Raw genomic sequence first — 18,345 nt, 5'->3', positions numbered from 1 at the left:
ATATTGACTTTCCCTTAAAGGTTTATTCCCAAATTTCCCTATATTGGCTAAGATAGTGAAAACTCTTTCCAAGCTACCACTATTGGATTTTTAGATACAAAAAGAGCTACAAGTCATACAGGGAGGATCAGGAACCCCATTCTAATGATCTGTGATGGATCTACCACAGAAGCTCCCGCTAGTCAGACATTTATGTGGATTAATGCTGTCTTTTACACATGCTATATTAAAACTATAGTTACCATATTTTTGTATATTTCTTTGTTCTGTTTATTTTTTAAAAAAATGCATTGAAATCTGCCAGGATAATCATGGAAATCTTCTCCCTTTATGAAAATTTGACTGCTTTGACCTGATAAACTCTACTGACGCATACTGTAATATACAGGCTAAGAGAAAAAAAATCCTTATGCTTCGTTTACATACATAGCTGTTTTGAGAGCTGAATACTGATGGTGCAAATCGTTCGAATCCTGGTCCATTGGCCACGTCAATAATCGTTGGCCACTGGACAGGAGACCTCCTCCTGTCTCCCAGCATTTGAGGTTCTTCTTTTGATTATGTGATCTTGCACAACATTGCATGTCTGTCACACTGCAGCCATAACAAAAGAGGAGTGGGGGATGCTGTCAGGTAGAAGGTAGTTCTCAGGGCTTCCGTTCTGTGGCCAACGATTACTGACATGGCTGATGGACCGGGGTCTGCAAATCGATTTACTACAACTCTAAGGCTGAATGTTCAGATTTTGGGCTTCATTGATACGTTATGTGCTTTAGCTCTCTACACATTTGCCTCAAGATCCCAGTAAGTACAGGTATATAGCAAGTTTCTTGGTAAAGGTGGCTGTCGGGGGGGCTCCCGCACCTCCTGTGATTAAGGTCCGAGTGGGTCGAAACGTTAGTCGCTTCTTTGTATATGCCTTCACTTTGTCCGCCACTTGCACTTGTGTTGAACAATCATTAAAGATTACATTTGCGTGTAAACTCTCTAGTGTTGCGGTGAAATTATTTATCTACTATTTTGCAGTCACCTGACCGTTGCAGTTAAACACAGGCCTCTGTTATCAAGTGACAGAAGAACAGGATGTCATAGCTTCTGATCCCACCAAAGACCATCAAAGCCATAGAGAATAGGCTGGGTGGATGATTTTTTACTATATTATGTTATCCATCCCTTCCAACTGTACAACTTCCCTTACTCATTCTGTAGCCAGCAACATAACCTTGAAAAACTATTCATAGCCAGTGAAATTTTGCGCATTTTTTCACATTACACCCACAAGCTTAAATGTATTTTATTGCGATTGTATGTGATATGCAAACACAAAGTATTTGCGAAGTGAAAAGGAAATGCTACATAGTTTTCTCATTTATTTTAGAAATGTAAATCTGAAAATTGTGACATGCAGTTGAATTCAGCCCCATGTAGTCTGACCCCCTAAGTTAAGTTCTGAGTGGCTAATTGCCTCCAGAAGTCACATAAATATATTGAGTCCACCTGTGGGTAATTTATGCTTAGTATAGCTACTGCCGTCTGGAAAGGCCTCAGAGGTTCTGTTTGAGAACATTAAGGATCAAACAGCATCATGAACACCAAGGAACACAACAGACAGGTCAGGGATAAAGTTGTGGAGAAGAGGAAAACAGGGTTAGGTTATATAAAATAACCCAAGATCTGAACATCTCTCGGAGCAGTTGTTCAATCCATCCTCCCAGAAGGAAGGAGTACAACTGCAAACCTACCAAGATATGGCTGTCCACCTAAAGTGACATTCCACGCAAGGAGAACAATAGTTATAGAAGCAGCCAAGAGGACCATGGTAATTCTGGATGAATTGCGGAGACCCACAGCTCAGGTGGGAAAACTATTAGTCGTATACTCCACAAATCTGGCCTCTATGGAAGAATGGCAAGAAGAAAGCCATTTTTTAAAGCAAGCCATAAGAATTCCTTTTGCGGTTTGCAGAAAGCCACATAGGGGACACAGCAAGCATGTGGAAGAAGGTGCTCTGAACAGATGAGACCAAAGGAAAACTTTTTTGGATAAATACAAAATGCTATAGAAGCTGGTAAGAGTTGATGGGAGCATGGATGAAGCTAAATGCAGGGCAATCCTGGAGGAAAACCTGTTAGAAGCTGCAAAAGATTTGAAACTGGGGCATGAGTTCACCTTCCAGAAGGACAACAACTCTAAACATACTGCCAAAACTACAATGGAATGGTTTACATCAATGCATATTCATGTGTGTGAATGGCACAGTCGCAGCGCAGACTTAAATCTCATTGAGAATCTGTGGCAAGACTTGAATATTGCTGTTCACAGATGCCTCCATCCAATTTCACTGAGCTAGAGCTAGTGTGCAAGGAAGAATGGGCAAAACTTTCAAAACAAAGGTGTGCAAATTTGGTAGAGACATACAGTCAAGACCAAAAGTATTGGCTCCATTGAAATTGTTCCAGAAAATGAAGTATTTCTCCCAGAAAATTATTGCAATTACACATGATTTTTTTATATACATTTATTTTCCTTGTATATATTGGAACAACACAAGAAAACAGAAAAAAGGCAAATTGGACCTCATTTCACATAAACCCCTCAAAATTGGCCAGACAAAATTGTTGGCATCTTTCCAAAATTGTGGGTAAACAACATTATTTCAAGCATGTGATGTTTGAGCAAATTAAACTGTGGCAAGTTACAGGTGTAGGCAATATAAAAACCACTCCTGAAACCAGATAAAAAGTGTAGACGTTGAACCCATGCCCATGCATCCCATAGCTTGTCTTTGTTTATATCCTTTACTCCTGTTCAATTAAGAGTATCTCCATATTATGTAGTGATTACATTCTTTCTTATTTCACTGTAATGTCTGCGCCCACTGAGAGGCAGCCATACAGCATGTGCGTATGCCTATAGTGGCTTTATCAGACTCAGACATGGTATATGTACTTAAGCACTTTCTTTGGATGGTGGTGTGTGACTTTGGTGAGGGAGTCCTTTACAGGGTCAGGTAGGGACAGCCTACGTGGAGTGGGGGCGCCACAACATTCACCAATGACCATCTGGAAAAGGTTATGTGGTTAGATGAGACCAACATAGAACTTTTTGGTATCAACTCCACTCCTCATGTTTGGAGGAAGATGGATGAGTGCAACTCCAAGAACACCGTCCCACCCGTGAAGCATGGTGGGGGGAAACATCATATTTTGGGGGTGGAGGAAGAAGATGGATGAGTGCAACTCCAAGAACACCGTCCCACCCGTGAAGCATGGCGGGGGGAAACATCATATTTTGGGGGTGCTTTTCACCAAAGGGGACAGGACGATTGCACCGTATTGAAGTGAGGATGGATGGGGTCAATTATTGCTAGATTTTGGCCAACAACCTCCTTCTCTCAGTAAGAGCAGTGAAGATGGGTGGTGGCTGTGTCTTCCAGCATGACAATGACCCGAAAAACACAGCCCGGGCAACTAAGGAGTGCCTCCGTAAGAAGCATTTCATGGTACTGGAGTGTCATAGCCAGTCCCCAAATCTGAACCCAATAGAAAATATTTGGAGGGAGCTGAAGCGTAATGTTGCCCAGTGACAGCCTCAAAACCTGAAAGATCTATAGAAGATCTGTCTTGAGGAGTGGGCCAAAACACCTGCCACAGTGTGTGCAAACTTGGTCAAGAACTCCGTAATTGCAAACAAAGATTTATATTCCAAATATTAAGCTATGTTTTTCTATTGTATCAAATACTTATTTCATGCAATAACATGCAAATTAATTATGTCTTTCACTGTTGAAGTGCACCTATGATAAAATTTACAGACCTCTCCCATTCTTTGAAGGTGGGAAAACTTGCAAAATCAGCTGTGTATGAAATACTTATTTTCCCCACTATATATCTGTATACTTTCAGCATATTTGATGTTCCTGATTCTAGAGGTATTATTAGTTGTGCTGCAGTGAAAGTGCAATCTTCTGATTTCTATCTTAGGCAGCTGCTTTCCAGACATCTAATGGACTGAAGTACTTAAAGAATTATTATCAATGTACTCAAGTACTGAGTCTTCTGCAACAGTCAAATGTGTCACCTGCAGCTATAGCTAAGAAAAGAAGAGACTTGATACTTTCAATTATGCAAACACCTTTAAAGTGCCAGAGAAAGATTGTCGTGGGTGAGCTGCTGCTCCATCTCGCCCTGGCACGCTACAGGAAATTAGTGTCCCAGATCAAATGTGATCTGTGTGGGGTGCTTTGCGCTCATTTGTAGACCCCAGACCTTACCTGTCTCTAAGTCTTCTGTTTCAAGAGCCAACGCACATGAATCAGTGGACACCCAGTTTGCTTCATGACAAAGAACTTTACTTAAAAGTCAGTGTGCATCATAATACAACATGTAGTATCGGGCACAACACTTTCCGTTTCTTGTTTCCACAGGATAGTACACTTCCAGATTTTCCTTCCGTTCTACCTGGACTATCCCTGCTTTCACTGGTACATTCAGTCCCAGGGATTCCAGTCCAGGCTCGCAGTATGTCCCAGGTCTGTTACTTCTCCCACCCACAAGTCCATAACAATCTTCCTGCTTAAGGAAGGGGTTAGGGTGTCCGCCATCACACCCGAATTGAGCCTTGAGCTTCAGATGTTGCAGGAGTATATCCGCCCAAGGGGTTCCAGTTATGCCTTGTACTGCCCAGAACAACATGTATTCTCCCTTGCTGTGCAGCACTCACTATCTACTACTCGAACTTCGCCATATCTGACTATTTACAGGAAGCGGTCACTTGCTCCAGCGGTAAGCCATTACCGCTATGGGCTAGTCCCAAACATTAACTGTTACCATACCCTAATGTCACTACTTAACTACAGCAACTCTCTTGTGTCCTAAGTCCTAAACTATATCTTCCCCTATGCTATCCTATACTGTACTCTTATACATTACCTTTACATTACTTATGCACTACATATTTTAGGCAAACATCACTTATCACAATATATGTAAAAGACGCATGATATAACTTACACTACAATGCAACGCGATTGGTGTCTTCAGGGGTAGAAATGCGATAGCTGTTGTCCCCCACCTTTACAGACCAATAGCTTCATTGTTATGAATGGGTCACCGAGGAGGAAAACAAGACCAAGCCAAGTCACAGAAAACCAGAGAGGTTGGTAACTACGCGGATTGCAGACCCCTGATCCTAACCACACAACTAACAGCAGCCGTGGAGCGTACCTACAATGATTCTAGATGCCTCGTCACAGCTGGAAGACTAAATAAGCCTAAAGCAAGAAAAGGGGAAATCTAAAACTGCCCCAGAGCAGACCCCAAAGGAATAGACAGCCCCCACACATGTATTGACGGTGAGACAAGATGAAAACACGAACACAGGTAGGAAAATAGGCTGAGCAAATGATGGGGCCCACACTAGCTGGAAAGGACAGGGAAGGAAAGATACTGTCTGCAATCACGCCAAAAAACCCTGCAAAATTGTCCAACACTTCTGATAGCAAAAAATACCCTGAAGTCACTAGACTTCTCCCACTATATCAGCACTCTGGCATATTCTGAAAACAGAGCAAAAAGAGGCCAATCTAATAAGGGACAAAAAGCAAACTGGCACATACAGTGACATAAGAGTGGAAATTCAGCACAGCCCCAGCTGGGGCTGGTTGACCATGCAAAAAACTGAATAGGCCAAACCAAATCAAATGAGAACATTAGCAAAGACAACTTAGCTTGAGAAGGCAGGAATTGAGCTGGAAACTAAGATCTCAGGAGGCAGGAAAAAATCACCAGCATGGGAATAGGGAGTCGGCTGTCTTAAATCCAGTCTAAGACACCAGATGTCCAATCCTCTTCCTCATTATCAGGTGGCAGGTCTCTGTTAATTAGATCAGCTTCCCTACCTCCTGCCACCACCAGAGGGAGCCCGGAAAGAGAACTCACATCTCCTCTGTCAGCACATCCAGCTCCCTCACCACAAACCAGAGGCAGACCAGAAAATGAGTTCACAACAGTACCCCCCCTTGAGGAGGGGTCACCGAACCCTCATCCACGCCACCAGGTCGATCAGGATGGGCCCGGTGAAAAGCACGAACCAATCTATTGGCATGAATGTCAGAGGCAGAGACCCAAGAATTATCCTCCTGGCCCTAACCCTTCCATTTGACCAAATACTGGAGTCTCGGTCTAGCCAAATGAGAATCCAATATTTTCTCTACCTCATATTCCACATTGCCTTCAACCAATACAGGGTCAGGAGGCGCCGCCACAGGAACTACTGGCTCAACAAACCTCTTCAACAGAGATTTGTGAAATATGTTATGGATCTTAAACGTTACTGGAAGAGCCAATTGAAAAGAAACATGATTAAGAATCTCCAAAATCCTATAAGGTCCAATAAATCTTGGCTTGAGCTTTGGAGACGCAACCTTCATAGAGATATTCTTTGACGACAACCAAACCATATCACCCACTTTAAAGCGGGGACCAATGGTCCTATGCCGGTTGGCAAACCGCTGGGCCTTTTCCTGACAGAGTGACAACTTATCCACCACTTGGTCCCAAATCTGCTGCATTCTCTCTACCACAGTGTCCATACCTGGGCAGGCTAAAGATTCCACTTGCCTTGAAGAAAATCGAGGATGAAACCCAAAGTTACAGAAAAAGGGCGACATCAAAGTGGTAGAACTACCTCTATTGTTTGGCGCAAATTCGGCCAAGGGCAAAAATGAGACCCAGTCATCCTGATCAGCAGGTATAAAACATCTCAAATAGGATTCCAAAGTCTGGTTTGTTCTCTCAGTCTGCCCATTGGTCTGAGGATGAAACGCAGAGGAGAAAGATAACTGAATTCCCAGATTGGAACAAAAGGCTTTCCAGAATCTGGAAACAAACTGGACTCCTCTGTCCGACACAATGTTCTCAGGAATCCCATGCAACCGAACCACCTGTTGTAAAAACAAGGGCACCAACTCTGAGGAAGATGGCAACTTTGGGAGTGGTACAAGATGGACCATCTTAGAAAATCTATCACAAATCGCCCAAATAACAGTCATTCTCTGAGAGACAGGAAGATCAGAAATAAAATCCATTGAGATATGGGTCCATGGCCTCTTGGGTACCGGCAGGGGCATCAACAATCCACTAGAACGAGAACAGGGTTTAGACCGAGAACAAGTCCCACAGGACTGCATAAAATGCCTGACATCATGAGATAAGGCAGGCCACCAAAAAGACCGACTCACCAAATCTCTGGTACCAAAAATACCTGGATGACCAGCCAATGCGGAGCAATGAACTTCAGACATCACTCTCTTCCTCCACTGGTCAGGAACATACAATTTTCCCATAGGACAACGCTCAGGTTTATCCTCCTGAAATTCCTCCAGGGCGTGTCTCAAATCGGGTGAAATGGCAGAAAGAACTACCCCCTCACCTAGGATGGTAGTAGGCTTGGTCACAATAACAGAATCAGCAAAGAAACTCCTAGAAAGGGCGTCTGCCTTAACATTCTTAGTGCCAGGAAGAAAAGAGACCACAAAATTAAAACGCGTGAAAAACAAGGCCCACCTAGCCTGTCTAGGATTCCAGCGTTTGGCCGACTCCAGATAAATCAAATTCTTGTGGTCGGTGAGGACCACAACTTGATGACTAGCTCCCTCCAACCAATGTCTCCACTCTTCAAATGCCCATTTCATGGCCAACAATTCCTGATTCCCCACGTCATAGTTGCATTCAGATGGAGAGAACTTTCGAGAAAAGAAGGCACAGGAATTCATTTTAGAAGTCACAGGATCTTTTTGGGACAAAACAGCTCCCGCACCAATCTCAGAAGCATCTTCCTCCACCTGAAATGGAAGTGAGACATCAGGTTGCCGTAAAACCGGAGCAGAAGTGAATCTCTGTTTAAGCTCCTGAAATGCTGAGACAGCCTCTGGAGGCCAATTCAGCACATCAGCACCCTTCTTGGTCAGATCAGTCAGTGGTTTGACAATACAAGAAAAATTACCTATAAATTTACGATAGAAATTAGCAAAACCCAAAAACTTCTGGAGAGCCTTCAAAGAAGTGAGCTGAACCCAATCATAAATGGCCTGTATCTTGGCCGGATCCATTTCAATAGTCGACAGAGACAAAATAAATTGCAAAAATGAAATCCTCTGGACACCAAAGAGGCATTTCGATCCCTTAACAAACAGGGAATTCTCCCTCAAAATCCAGAACACAGTTCGGACATGTTCCACATGAGAATCCCAATCACTGGAAAAGATCAAAATATCATCCAGATAGATGATCAAAAACTTATCCACAAAGTCACGGAAAATATCATTCATAAAGGACTGGAAGACAGAAGGGGCATTAGTGAGCCCAAAAGGCATCACCAGGTACTCAAAATGTCCCTCCGGAGTATTAAACGCCATCTTCCATTCATCCCCGTGCTTGATGCGAATAAGATTATACGCCCCCATGAGGTCAAGCTTAGTAAACCAGCAGGCACATTTAACTCTGGAGAATAGTTTTGTTTGGAAGCGATATTGTGTTGTTTGTTTAGTGAAAAATTGAGAATCAATAAAATTTGCATTGACTTGTGTTGTGGGGGCGACTGATATATAAAATCACCAATATACACTGCTAACTAGGTGTATGTGATGATCACTTCAGAAACCAAGTATTTGTGCCCTATTCACATTATGCAGTTAATATAAACTCATTATTTTAAAGCAAACCAACAAGTAAAAAAGTAATTGCGCTCTGTATCATGGCACATATTCACATTATAACTCAGGTTAATAATCTGTACATTTGCTTTCCATTACAGTTGCTTTAAAATCTTTTGGCATTTGCATTATTTATTTTGCAAGGTAACTTGTATTAATCTACTGTGACGTTGTTGCGTGCCTTTTTTCAGGTTGCATTAAGCGTAGACATTCCTATGAGCATCACGGCCACACATCTGCTCCTTTGAATGCCAGCTGTCAGCTTTTTTGTGTGTTCTCTTTTCGCTCTCCGCTCCATAGACCCGTCCACTAGGACAGACGCCGTATCCATCTCGCATTTCTCCGGCCATCTCAGTTTAGACCAGAGCAATCAATCTTTAATTATGTTGCGGAGACTGTTTCATCCTCTCGCTCAGGACTAGCCCTGTACCCGGATCAGCAGTAGACGAGTGCTGCCTATGAGCTAACGCTTAAGGCGGCCTCCATACGTGGGCAGAGCCCCTTCTTCATGCCACTTAAAGTTAGGGAATGAGTGAGTAGTAAATAATCTGTTGTTATAGTGTCTCAATCTACTGTGTAATCTTCATAAATTATAAAGAGGTTTTCCGCCACAATGCATTTTGCTGAATAATCCAGCAACAAATGGACGGTTAGGGAAATTAATGCTCAGCTGAAGCATAATGCTGAAATTATACAGCATCCAGTAGCTGGAAAATAAGGGAATTTACTGTTTCTTGCAGAAATAAAATAAAAACAATTATATAAAAAATTATGATTTTAATCTAATAAATGCTGTTTATTTAATTTATGTGAATGGTAAAATGGCAAAAAAACATTTTTCCAGATAATTTCCAGCCATATATAAGTGCTCATCGTGGTACATAACACAAGTATATTGGACTATGTGTTGCATTTTTGTCCTAGTGCTTGACGTCCTTGTACACTTTCCATCTCTTGCCCCCAAGGATGCCATCCATGCCTGATGTCCTCCTGATCTCCTCTGGGGTGTTTGTTGGCCTTCATTCCTAGTCCGTTCCTCCTTGCCTTTTCTCTCCTGGGTTATCTAATTCAGTGATCCACATAACAATGCATCGACCCTCACTTCGTAACTGTTGCAGGGTTCCTCCACTTTGACAGAAGAATATTTAGAATTGTGAGTCCTTAGTGGTTGATACCTTTTAGTGGCTCAATTCTAAATAATCTTCTATCTACTGACTAACACGGTACAAAGATATATATCCTTCCATTTTGACAAAGATCCTCTAGATGCCAATTAGCTGCTAGCTGATCTTTTTCTGTATTAATTGACATTTGACCTATTTCCTGACCTTATTTTCCCCGTCCGTTGCTCGTCCTGATTTTTTTCCAGTCCAATATATTGCCTGTACTGCCGGTCCTGACCTCGGCCTGTCAAATGTTTTGAACATACTCCGGAAAACAAAAGGTTCAAGATGCATCAAAATTCTTGGTAAAAAAAAGCACTTTTTTATTAGAAATTCTATAACATCTAATACTGTTATATGCAACCATGAAAATGCACAAAATAATTACACCAGGAATGGAGAATACACAGAATACACTTTAGTCAATGCATTTCTGATGATTGTCCTTAATCAGGTAATGATTGAGGAATGCGATTTGAAAAGCGTTGACTAAAGCATGTTCTCCATACCTGATGGGGATCTAAGGGGTAACGTCTCGCCTTGTGGAGAGTGCCAAGGCAAAATAAGGAGACTTATAGGCCATGCAATGCTCCCCTGGGAAATGAAATATGCAGTTTGTCTCTACAGAGGGGAAGAGGATGGGAACTCTAGTACCACCTATTGGCAGTCATCAATATTGACCCTTGCCACATGACTTAAGATAAAAGACAAATCAGATTTTTTTTGCAAACTTGTGTGTTGGAGTGTTTTCCCCTTATTAGTGCAAAACATGAGGTCAGATTTGGCTGGATGAGAGGCCTTTGATAGGAGTGAACGAGCTAACGTTTCTCTTCTTGCAGAAGAGTGCCAAGCTGGCGTAAGGAGACTTATAGGTCAGGCAACGCTCCTCTGGCAAACTAAATATGCAAATTGTCACTTGAGAGAGGTAGAGGACAGGAATTCTATTGCCACCTATTGAAAGTAGCAATCCTAAAAGTAAATATCAAGCTGTTAACAAGTCTTGCCACATGACTTAAGATGAAAGCCAAAACAGAAACTCTATTTGAAGATGTGCATTGCAGGGTGTTTGCCCTAAATTAGTGTAAAAGAAGAGGCCTAATTTGGCTGGATGAGAGGCCTCTGACGGGGGTCTAAGAGGTAAGGTCTCTTATTGTGGAGAGTGCCAAGTCAGCTTAAGGAGACTAATAGGCCATGCATTGCTCCCTCTTGGTCTCTATTAAAGGCATCTCACCCAGCTGAATAAGACCTTTTGCTTTGAACTGAGGATGGGCAAACATCCAAAACACACGTATGCAAACAGAGTGTATGGTTTGTCTTTTATCCTAAGTCATGTGGTAAGGCTAGTTAAAGGGTCACTATTAACTTTTAGGATTTCTACTTCTAGTAGGTGGCGCTAGAGTTCAAGCCCTCTTCTTCTCTGAAGAGACGATCATTAATGGATTTTAGGGAGTTTTCAAATGACAAAATTAAAAAAAATTTTCCAGAAACTTTGGTTCTGGATAAGCCTTTTTCTCTTCAGTACTTGTGAAAGCTTCTGACCCGTAACACCAGTATAGGTGAGCTGCATAACAACTCCTTCAGATCTTACTCTGATTATTCTGACTTCTGCCAGCTTGTCTGACTATAGTGAAGTATAAAGAGAATAAAGAGATTCGGCACATGATGATATAGGAGGTGCTTGTAAACAATACCATAAAAATTATTCAAAAATGCAGCACTCTCCTGTGTTCAATGCTTTAATTGATTTCAAAAGATTTCCAGAAAATATAAAGCGTGAAGATAAAGTGTGTGAAATTCCAAAGACTTAGGGTCACGGTGACTATGTGTGAATAAGGCTCGGGAAGAGCCGAAACTTTATATGTGATGGTCACAGTTGATATATAAAGATTAACATACATCTAAGGTCGACAATATATGAATCATTGGAAATTCATACCTGTAAACTCACTATCTGTGATATATAAAAATATATTTTTCTTTGGAATTTCATATACTTTAACTTCACTGTTGATATTTTCTGGAAATCTTTTGAATTCAATTTAAGCATTTAACACGTGAGAGTGCTGTATGTTTGAATAATTTTTGTTTGTCTGACCGTGCCTTCTGCCTGCCAACTTGGGGTTGTCGGATAGATAGATAGATAGATACAGTCATGGCCAAAAGTATTGACACCCCTGCAATTCTGTCAGATAATACTCAGTTTCTTCCTGAAAATGATTGCAAACACAAATTCTTTGGTATTATTATCTTCATTTAATTTGTCTTAAATGAAAAAACACAAAAAGAATTGTCCTAAAGCCAAATTGGATATAATTCCACACCAAACATAACAAAGAGGGTGGACAAAAGTATTGGCACTGTTCGAAAAATCATGTGATGCTTCTCTAATTTGTGTAATTAACAGCACCTATAACTTACCTGTGGCACCTAACAGGTGTTGGCAATAACTAAATCACACTTGCAGCCAGTTGACATGGATTAAAGTTGACTCACCCTCTGTCCTGTGTCCTTGTGTGTACCACATTGAGCATGGAGAAAAGAAAGAAGACCAAAGAACTGTCTGAGGTTTTGAGAAACCAAATTGTGAGGAAGCATGAGCAATATCAAGGCTACAAGTCCATCTCCAAAGACCAGAATGTTCCTGTGTCTACCGTGCGCAGTGTCATCAAGAAGTTTAAAGCCCATGGCACTGTGGCTAACCTCTCTAGATGTGGCCGGAAAAGAAAAATTGACAAGAGATTTCAATGCAAGATTGTGCGGATGTTGGATAAAGAACCTCCACTAACATCCAAACAAGTTCAAGCTGCCCTGCAGTCCGAGGGTACAACGGTGTCAACCCGTACTATCCGTCGGCATCTGAATGAAAAGGGACTGTATGGTAGGAGACCCAGGAAGACTCCACTTCTTACCCCGAGACATAAAAAAGCCAAGCTGGAGTTTGCCAAAACTTACCTGAAAAAGCCTAAAACATTTTGGAAGAATGTTCTCTGGTCAGATGAGACAAAAGTAGAGCTTTTAGGGCAAAAGCATCAACATAGAGTTTACAGGAGAAAAAAGAGGCGTTCAAAGAAAAGTACACGGTCCCTACAGTCAAACATGGCGGAGGTTCCCTGATGTTTTGGGGTTGCTTTGCTGCCTCTGGCACTGGACTGCTTGACCGTGTGCTTGGCATTATGAAGTCAGAAGACTACCAACAAATTTTGCAGCATAATATAGGGCCCAGTGTGAGAAAGCTGGGTCTACCTCAGAGGTCATGGGTCTTCCAGCAGGACAATAACCCAAAACACACTTCAAAAAGCACTAGAAAATGGTTTGAGAGAAAGCACTGGAGACTTCTAAGGTGGCCAGCAATGAGTCCAGACCTGAATCCCATAGAACACCTGTGGAGAGATCTAAAAATGGCAGTTTGGAGAAGGCACCCTTCAAATATCAGGGACCTGGAGCAGTTTGCCAAAGAAGAATGGTCTAAAATTCCAGCAGAGCATTGCAAGAAACTCATTGATGGTTACCGGAAGCAGTTGGTTGCAGTTATTTTGGCTAAAGGTTGTGCAACCAAGTATTAGGCTGAGGGTGCCAATACTTTTGTCCGGACCATTTTTGGAGTTTTGTGTGAAATGATCAATGTTTTGCTTTTTGCTTCATTCTCTTTTGTGTTTTTTCATTTAAGACAAATTAAATGAAGATAATAATACCAAAGAATTTGTGTTTGCAATCATTTTCAGGAAGAAACTGAATATTATCTGACAGAATTGCAGGGGTGTCAATACTTTTGGCCATGACTGTAGTAAGAAAGAAAAAGAAAAAAAGAAGCAGCACAAGCAAGCAGGAAAGAGTTAACACGGGAGCAAATCTTCCAGGCAATTACCAATCCTCCAAATATGGTAGCTAAAAAAAAAAAATGAAAGCAGCACTCATTTAAAGAAATAGAAAAACTGTGGTTTAATAGCCCATTGGGGCTCAGCAACGTTTTGGTTCTGTTGAGAAAGCTTCTCGCCACTCATCACTGCAGCCGGCTTCTCGCGCTGCTCTCGGTGTGTTCCAGAGGCCGTTATGACCGGTCACGTTACTGATGTCACCGCTCATCACTGCCTCCAGATGTACCAGAATCGGGATCATCGTGGGACCTCCTTATTATGGATTTATGGCGGACCCTTATGGATTGCTGTTATTTTTAGTATTAAAAGGGTAAAAGAGGGTAATTGTCAGGGAGTGCTTTTTACAATTAAAGGAGTTTTCTGTGTGTGGTTATTTATTTTGACTACGGGGTGTCTGGTAGACTGGGCTTGATGTCAGCGAACATTACAACGCTGACATGAACCCCAAAACCATTACCATGATTGCAACGCATCAGGGCAATTGTGAAGAGCCAAGACTAAGCCCCAGAATTGGAGCATCTAAAGGATGCTCCATTTCTGGGGTGTCTTAGGGCTGGATTTTTTTTGGGTCCCTCTTTTTAATAACCAGTATAGGCTAAGCAGACCGCTATGAGCTGATAGTAATAGGCTGGGGAGATCCATGGATATTGGCCCCTTCCTAGAATAACACCAGCTGACAGCTGTCTGTTTTCTCTAAGCTGGTTTGTAAAAATAAGGGGGACCCCATGCCATTTTCTTCATTCATTTCATTTCAGTTGTGTTCATGAATTGTGAAGTTGATGTTATACTGCCATCTAGTGTCTAAGACTTGAAAATGTTCAAAACGTTCTCTAATTTTGTCTATAGAAATTATTATAAAAATGTGAAGTGAGCTGGATCCAGACTCGGATACCACTGGAGTAATGCATACTTGTATACCATACCAGTGTCAGACTAGAGAGCACAGACCCCACCATAGAGCATCATTCTTGGGGCCCACCATCCATTTACTATAGAAATAACAAATGCTAAGGTCTGAAACAAAAAGGAAGACAGTGCTGTGAACATTAAGATGAAGTGAGTGAAACTAAGTAAGAGATTTCTTTCATTTTCCCTACAACTTTTTGGACCAACATGGGATCCAGTTGGTTAATAAAATGATCAGAAAACACCAGCGATTGTTTAAGCGCTGTGTCTAACATCATGTCCTCATCATATCTGAAACTAAAACCATATGGAACTTTTTTTATGGACTTTGTGCGCTGCCGAACAATATACATAATTCCAGTTATAATGAAGGATTATTGTTTTATTCCCAATGCGTTTCGAAGTAATAGTTACTTCTTCCTCAGGGGATGACATGTCTGTCAACTGGAATTGTGTCTATTGTTCGGCAGCGCACAAAGTCCATAAAAAAAGTTCCATATGGTTTTATATATCAGTGGTCACTGGTTTGGCCTTTGGACGTGCAGCAGCTGATCATTTACATGCTTTACCTTTCCTGCAAGGGGTGAGTAGATACTATAGATTTATATGTATTTTATTATCGGATAAGACCCTATTTGCGCACCTCTTGTTCCTACAGTATAAATCATCATATCTGAAACTAAACCTGTCAAAGACTGAACTCCTTGTGTTTCCTCCCGCTACTAACCTACCTATGCCCGACATTGCCATTTCTGTGTGTGGTTCCACTATTACTCCCCAGCAACATGCCCACTGTCTTGGGGTCATACTTGATTCCGAGCTTTCCTTTGCCCCCCACATCCGATCACTGGCTCGCTCTTGTTATCTGCATCTCAAAAACATTTCTAGAATTCGACCTTTTCTTACCTTTGACTCCACAAAAACTCTTACTGTTTCTCTTTTTCCTTGTCGTCTGTACTACTGTAACTCTCTTCTAATCGGTCTCCCTCTTACCAAACTCTCCCCCCTCCAATCTATCTTGAATGCTGCAGCCAGGATCATATTCCTCACCAATTGTTACACCGATGCCTCTACCTTGTGCCAGTCCTTACACTGGCTACCCATCCACTCCAGAATCTAGTAAAATCTTATTACCCTCACCCACAAAGCACTCCATGGCTCAGCACCACCCTACATCTCCTCCCTTGTTTCAGTATACCACCCTACCCGTGCCCTCTGTTCTGCTGATGACCTGAGGTTAGCATCCTCAATAATCAGAACCTCCCACTCCCGTCTCCAAGACTATACACGTGCTGCGCCAATTCTTTGGAATGCCCTTCCAAGGTCAATACGATTAGTCCCCAATCCCTAGAATTTTAAGCGTGCCCTGAAAACGCATTTATTCAGATTGGCCTATCACCTCAACACATTAACCTAATCGATCCCTGTGTGGCACAGTTAAAAGTTTTACCATAACCAGGTTCCCCGTATCATGTTCCCACATGCTTTGTGCATCTATTAGCCCTCTGTGTCTGTACTGTTACACACTTAACATTATGGCTGATCCAAACAATCAGGGCAATTGTTACCATCCACCTTTCGTGTCTACCTTTTTTCCTCATAGATTGTAAGCTTGCGAGCAGGGCCCTCACTCCTCTTGGTATCTGTTATAATCTATGTGATTATTGTTATGCTGTAATGTCTATTGTTTGTACAAATCCCCTCTGAAATGTAAAGTGCTGCGGAATATGTCGGCGCTATAGAAATAAAATGTATTATTATTATTATCAAATGGGTATGGTGTATGGTAGTGGGTTTACTTGTTTTTTAATTGGGGTTTTTTTTAACACTTTATTATAGCATTGGTAATGGAGGTATCTGACAGAGACCTTGAAATTATGATTGCTGGGGCTTAGTGTCAGCTGGGGCTTAGTGTCAGCCAAACGCTGTTTTGTGGCCTCAAGAATTGACCAGGCAGTGCAAGAATAGCAGGGCAGAAAGCTGAAGGCTCACTGCTACTCTATAGTTTTGGAATCGGGCAGCTGCCAGAGCACTATTTGTTCTGTGGTTAAAGCTGCCCTGCATTGGGGTTAGGTACTGTGCTGACTAGAAGCTGCCATCACGTCTCCGTGTGTCTCTCTACCTCTGTCTCTCTCCATCATTTCCTTTCTCTTTTATTGTCAGCCATTGTATCCTGATGTCTCAGTGACTTCTGTATTAATATTTTATCTGTACGTTTGCAGTTGTTGGTCAGTGCAGAAGACTGAGGAAAAAAAAGTTGGTTTATTTAAATGGACAAAGAGGCATCTTTGACTGATAACATCTATGACAAAGTTTTTTTTTAAATTTGCTTGATTTATGAAAAAAAATATTGAGTTAATATTTAAAATAAGCTTCATTTTTTAATGGTTTCAAACATTAGCATCACTACTTTTACAGGTACATCCATCGTCGGAACCACACAGTTAGTAGGACACTTCTTCATCAAGAGTAGAGTATTGGTATGCCATCTGACTGTGTTCTCTGAGACTCCTAGTTTTGTGACATAGAAAAAGTGGTTGGGGCTAAATTATAGTTGTACTCAATCACTCATCCCTCTCATTGGTCCCAGGGGAATGAAACAGAGACATGGAATTATGAGACATGGAATTATTTTACACAGGTGTGAACAGAGCCTAATGTAAATGAATAAATGACCTGTAAATGTCAGTAATTTATTATATACATTACCATTGTATAGTTATTGTAGTTAGGACTTCACACCCAATAGTTCTTTGCTGTGCTTTCATCCTGCTAGCTTCTCCTTATATTGTATTTGATGCATGCAAAACAGATATCATTTGTGTCTTCTAGATTACCTTTACTCCTGTTGCTGTCAGAATTAAAGGGTACCTGTCACCTCCTTTTTCAGTTGTAAGCTGCGGCCACTGTCTTTTGGGGCTTAGATAAGCCACCGATCTAGCTTGAAAAAGAAGAAAAACAAGTTTTATCATACTCACCCAGGGGCGGTCTGGTCCGATGGGCGTAGCAGGTCCGGGTCCGGCGCCTTCCATCTTCATGCAATGTTGTCATCGTCCTTGCTTTGTGTCGTGGCTCCTGCGCAGGCGTACTTTATCTGCCCTGTTGAGGGCAGAGCCAAGTACTGCAGTACGCAGGCGCCGGGAAAGGTCAGAGAGGCCCAGCACCTGCGCACTGCAGTACTTGGCTCTGCCCTCAACAGGGCAGATCAGTACGCCTGTGCAGGAATCACGACACGAAGCAAGGAAGATGATAACATCGCATGAAGATGGGAGGATCCGGACCTGCTATGCCCATCGGACCGGACCGCATCCAGGTGAGTATAATAAAACTTGTCTTTCTTCTCTTTCAGGTTAGATCGGGGGCTTATCTACACCATTCTACTGTAGAATGCTAGATAAGCCTCGAAAAGCTGTGGCCGCAGCTTACAGCTGAAAAAGGAGGTGACAGGTTCCCTTTAAAGTAATGTGTTCAGTCATGCCTTCATTCCTTATTCAATTCTCTTCCTACGTTCATATACTCCTTCTTTCCTTCCTTCCGTTCCTTCCTTCTTCCTCTTCTTTCAACCTTGCTTTGTTCTCTTTTCCTGCTTTTTATTATTCTCCTCCTCCTCCTCCTTCCATACTTCCACCTACCTTCCTTTTTTCTTATTTCGTCCATACATAACTTTGCTATTTTCTTTCGCTTGTTG

At 41.9% G+C, this 18,345-nt stretch overlaps 1 protein-coding gene across 1 annotated transcript in view; it reads left to right on the top strand.

The window, feature by feature from the left end:
- Positions 1 to 18,345, top strand: part of PLCB1 (phospholipase C beta 1) — a 1,254,316-nt gene that overhangs the window by 846,567 nt on the left and 389,404 nt on the right. The gene's annotated exons all lie outside the window — the stretch shown is intronic.

This window comes from Dendrobates tinctorius, unplaced genomic scaffold (genome assembly GCF_039654945.1).
Source record: "Dendrobates tinctorius isolate UK_male_01 unplaced genomic scaffold, ASM3965494v1 ptg000203l, whole genome shotgun sequence".
NCBI lineage: Eukaryota > Metazoa > Chordata > Amphibia > Anura > Dendrobatidae > Dendrobates > Dendrobates tinctorius.
The sequence above is the reverse complement of the archived record's forward strand: the minus strand, read 5'-3'. Positions and strand labels throughout refer to the sequence as shown.